We start from the raw sequence: 5,472 nt of genomic DNA on the forward strand, positions 1-5,472 counted from the left end.
CGACATATGCGGAACTAGCAGCGAAAGACCGGGCAGGACAGTAATTGCCTGGCAAACAGGAGGTGCTTGGTGGCAAGGCGGAGGTAAAGGGCGCGGAAGCGGGGAGCACGCCCCCTGCATCCGTTTCCCCTTTGTTCTCCCGTCTCTCCCTCCTCTCCCTACGTGAGGGAGTGCCCTTCCGGGTCCTTCTTCTCTCCCTCGATCCCTGGGCGCCCTCTTGGCGCCCACTCCTTTTACCTTCATCTTCCCCTTCTGAACTGCTAGCGGAACTATCCGCCGCCTGATTCATTACCACAGCTCTTAAGTCCTCCCACGGATATTGACCGAAGCCCCCTGGGTCCTTCAATTCCTTATTCTTTCCTTTTTCTGACTCTGAATCTGACCCGGCTAATGAGGAGCCCACCTGTGTGGCCAAGGACCGGGAAGCGGCAATCGGGGAAGGATTCAATGCCGCATCCACTATCTTAAAAACCGAAAAATCAGTGGGTGTCAGCGAACCAGGGCAGCCATTCTCAAAAGCTGCCATCTGCTGTCCCACAACTCTCCATCTATCGGCCTGTATGCCGACATGCCTGACCCAAGGGCATATGTCCCAGATCTTATCTATAAACTCCCTACAGGTCTTAATGGGGATTTTTGCCCCCCTTTGGGCGCAGAGCTTATAAAGTTGCGCCGCTATCACCCCCTTCTCCTCCGGCCTAAATACAGGGATACTATGCCCTGTTCCCATCCTATCCTCTTCCCGAGGCTACCGTGGCCTCGAGGCTGTCTGGCGACTGGAGCAGACCAGCTGCGTCCAGCAGACCGTCCGCCAGCTAGTCGTCCCGAAGGGTCAGCCCCACGTTGGGCGCCAAAATCTGTTGCGGGCGTTTGCCCTCACAACAGATCTAGACGACTAGCCCCACGGCCCTCTCACTTACCCATCCCGGGTCTTCGGTCGTCACCGGCCCCTCACGGGGAAAAAACACCAGACAGAAGGCGGAGGAGTGAAGCGGGGTGGTTTATTCTTCAACAGTTACATGGCGGGGGGGGGGGGGAGAGAGAGAGAGAGAGAGAGAGAGCGCCCTCTCACACAAGAAAATATATAGCGAATCCGAGCCAATCACATCGCAGTTTTACATTTATGGCCTCATATGGTGATCACCCCCATGGCCTTATATGGAGATCACCCCATCAAACTTATACATATTCATTCAAAACAACCATGGCACCGCCCATAAACCCCTCCCCCTCCCCCATCAGCTTTCAATATTTTCTACTTGACCTGGGAACTCTGGAGTATGGCTACAGTATTCCTAGGAGTTTTCTTTTTGTAATGTTTTTCAGGTGATTGGTGGATTCTTTTTTTTTTTAATAGAAAGAATATAAAGATTAATATAATTCAGGCCCTCCAGCACTGTTCACTCATTGGTAAGTATCTAATGATCTCATAATTGGGGACTACCATTCAAAATAAAATTTGTTAACAATCTAAAAGCTGTGATTATTAACACTCTCTGCCTCCTTTCCTTCATTCTACCATCATCATTGCAAAAGCAAATATGCATCCTATGGTAATACCACTCAAAGCAGGTTTTTTCAGGACCAATCTTGCAGACTTTGCAAAATGCTATAATGAGCCAGAACTTCTGATTTGATGGAAGAGCTCTTAAGAACCAAGGTCACTTCATTCCAGGATAAAATATTTTTTAGAACATTAAAAATGTTGCTCACCTCCTTTCCGTCTCCGGGAGCCGCCGCGAGAGCAGCCGCCGCGAGAGCAGCCCCCGCATGTCGGCCCACCTGCAGTGGATGGTCCTTCGCAACTGCTCCAGCTTCCTCATCAAGCACAACAAGCAGACGTACAGCACCGAGCCCAACAACCTCAAGGCCCAGAACTCGTTCCGCTACAACGGGTTCATTCACAGGAAGACAGTGGGCATCGAGCTGGAGGCCGAGGGCAAGGGCATCGTGGTGGTGCTGAAGCGGCGGGCAGGTCAGAGGAAGCCTGCCACCTCCTAAGTCAGGACCACCATCAACAAGAATTCCCGGGCCACACTTAACAACGAGTAGCACTCCATCCGCAAGAACAAGTACCGGAAAGACCTCCGCAGGGCCGCTCTGCGCAGGGCCAGCGCCATCCTTCGGAGCCAGAAGCCAGTGGTGGTGAAGAAGAAGCGGACACGCCCCCCAAGAGCACCTGAGGGGCCAGGCCTGCCCTTGGCTAATAAAGTCAGACTGCCAAAAAAAAAAATGTTGTTCAATAATCAATAAATATTTTCTCAGCTTCCATTAGGTGTTAGGAACTGTGCTAGGTGCTCGGGATACAAGCAGAAGCAAAAGACAATCACTACCCTCAAGGCATTATCAATCTATGGAGGAGAAAACATACAAACACACACATGTACATGTATGTATGTATATGTATATATGCATATACAAATGTAATGTATATGATAAATATGAGATAATTAGAGAGAAGGCCCTGGAATTAAGAGGGATTGATAAAGGCTTCCTATAGAAGGTGAGATGTTATTTGGGAATTAAACAAAACCAGGGATATCTGATAAATTAGTAAATTATGTTCATAGAGGGCAACAAATAATACCACAAATAATTAAGCTAATTACATATTGATGATTACTCCAACTACGTCCATTTAAAGAGAGAACCCACAACAGCTATGTCTCATTCCTCCCCAGGTGGTATTGTGAACTTCCAGTACCAAGTTGCATATCAGTCTCCTCACCTTCCCTTTTTAAACTTCCTTCTGTGCATTATCTTCTCTGTTAAAATGTAAGCTCTTTGACAAAAAGGTATTTTTTTCATTTTACATGTATTTTTAGCAGTTGGCATGGTGCCTGGATAATGATAAATGCTATTTAACTTAACAACTAACAATAGCAAAGAAAAGACTTACTGTTTACATGGGGTGTGTCTCTGGGTTATCTGTTCAGTCAAAACATTAACTCACTATAGATGAGATAATATATAATAAAAATAAAGAATGAGAAAAAATATCACATATAATTAAAATTTCTAAACCAGAAATTATTTGAATAGGTTATAAAGAATAAAAATGAGGCATGGACAATAGAAATGATATCAACACCAATTATAATAATTTCATCCAGAACTTATGCCCTTATCAAATAATCAACATAAGAAAGCCAAAATACCCACAGAAAGTACTTCAGTCGGGGGGTGGAGCCAAGATGGCAGAGTAGAAGCACTACCTTCCCGCAGCTCCGGCTTCCACCTTCCCTAATCCATGTAAAAAGGGGACTCTAAACAAACTTTGGAGCTGCAGAACCCAAAATGACACAGAGAAGCTAACCTCCAGCTGAGGACAGCCCCGGCAGACCAGCAGGAATTGGCCAGCACAGCACTCTGGGAGCTGAGCCCAGCCCCACCCCCAGGCTTTAGCCCCAGGGTGGGCCTGACCAGCCTCCAGCCTGAGGGCTCCAGATCAGCAGCAGCTGTGGCTCTTTCCAGATTTATCAATACATAGATGCGAAGGACAAGGTGAGAGGCCAGTGCAGTCTGGATTTTGGGACCCAGTAAGTGGGAGCACCTGGCTTTTACCCCCCCCCCCGGGGTGAGAAACTGCTGAGACCCCAGCACAGCCAGCCAGCACCACGTGGCGACTTCAGCTCCTGGCCTGCAGAGTGAAGGGGGACCAAGCACCAGTCTGAGGGGTAATTGCTCTTTGCTTTAACCTGCTTGGATCTGGATTGCAGTCTAGGGTGGAGGTCCTGGGGTGTGTGTCCAGCTTGCCAGAGCGTGTGGAGATATCAGAGAGGGCACCCATCTCATACCTCTGGCAGTTGAGAAAACCCCAGCATTTGGGACGAAAACTCCCCTGTCTGGTGGCAGAGTCCTACTGTGGCAAAAAGCCCAAGAGTCAAATCATTGAGTGGCAAAATAAGCAGGCAAAGGAAACAAAACAGACAGAAGATTCCAACATTACACTCTTATTTTGGGGACAAGAAGGAGCAAGGCATGGAACAGGAGGAAAACAGTGAAGTCAGAACTCCTGCACCAAAATCTTCAAAGGAAAATTCAAGCTGGTTACAGGCCATAGAGGACCTTAATAAGCAGATAAGAGAAGTGGAGGAAAAACTGGGAAGAGAAATGAGAACAATGCAAGAAAAATATGAAATGAGAGTCAACAGCCTGACTGAGGAAAATAATACCTTAAAAAACAGACTAACTCAAATGGCAAAGGAGGCTCAAAAAGGCAATGAGGAGAAAAATGCCTTAAAAAGTCGAATTTTCCAGATGGAAAAAGAATCTCAAAAGCTCAATGAGGAGAAGCATTGCTTCAGAATTAGATTGGAGCAAATGGAAGCTAATGCCTTTATGAGAAATCAAGATGCTGTTAAACAGATCCAAACATATGAAAGAATAGAAGAAAATGTGAAATATCTCATGGGAAAAACCACTGACCTGGAAAATAGATCCAGGAGAGATAACTTAAAAATTATTGGACTACCAGAAAGCCATGACCAAAGTAAGAACCTAGAACTCATCCTCCAGGAAGTTCTCAAAGCAAACTGCCCTGATGTTTTAGAACCAGAGGGCAAAATAGAGGTTGAAAGAATCGACTGATCACCTCCTGAAAAAGATCCGAAAAAGAAAACTCCTAGGAATATTATAGCCAGGTTCCAGAATTCCCAGATTAAGGAGAGAATATGACAAGCAGCCAGGAAGAAACAATTTGAATATTGTGGAAACACAATCAGGATAACCCAGGATCTCCAGCTTCTACACTGAGGGATCGAAGGGCTTGGAATGTGATATTCCGGAGGTCAAGGGAGCTGGGAATAAAACGAAGAGTCACCTACCCAGAAAAACTGAGTATCATGTTTCAGGGGAAAATATGGTCATTCAGTGGAATAGAGGACTTTCAAGCATTCTTGCTGAAAAAACCAGAGTTGAATAGAAAATTTGACTTTCAGATACAAGAAGCAAGAGAAGCATGAGAAGGTAAACAGGGAAAAGAAATCATAAGGAACTTATCAAATTTGAACTATTAACATTCCTACATGGAAAAACAATAATTGTAATTTATGAAACTTTTCTCAGTAGTTGAAGGGATTAGAAATATATATATGAGGGTATATGGGCATATGAATACATATGTGAATGTGTGTATATATGTTTACAGGTATACATAGATATAGGACACAGGACCAATTTAATAGGAAGGGATGATACTTAAAAGGTGAAATTAAGAGGTGAGAGGAATATAATGAGAGGAGATGGGGAGAGACAGATTGGGGCAAATTATCTCATACAGAAGAGGCAAGGGAAAATGGTTAGAATGGAGGGGAAGAATAGGAGGCAAAAGGGAATGGGTCAACCTTATTCCCATTGAATCTGGCTTGAAGAGGGAGTGAAATACACACTAAATAGGGTATCTCACCCTCCAGGAGAATGGGGGGGGGGAGGGGGAGGAAAGGGGGAGGATGGAAGGGGGGGAAGGCGGGG

General features: G+C 45.7%; 1 pseudogene; it reads left to right on the forward strand.

The window, feature by feature from the left end:
* Nucleotides 1–1,719: 1,719 nt before the first annotated feature.
* LOC138148082 (large ribosomal subunit protein eL28 pseudogene) lies at nucleotides 1,720–2,253 on the forward strand (annotated as a pseudogene).
* The last annotated feature ends 3,219 nt before the right edge of the window (nucleotides 2,254–5,472 follow it).

This window comes from Petaurus breviceps, unplaced genomic scaffold (assembly GCF_028583685.1).
Source record: "Petaurus breviceps papuanus isolate PSGF00001 unplaced genomic scaffold, PetGlider_PUasm1.0 90822, whole genome shotgun sequence".
Taxonomy (NCBI): domain Eukaryota; kingdom Metazoa; phylum Chordata; class Mammalia; order Diprotodontia; family Petauridae; genus Petaurus; species Petaurus breviceps.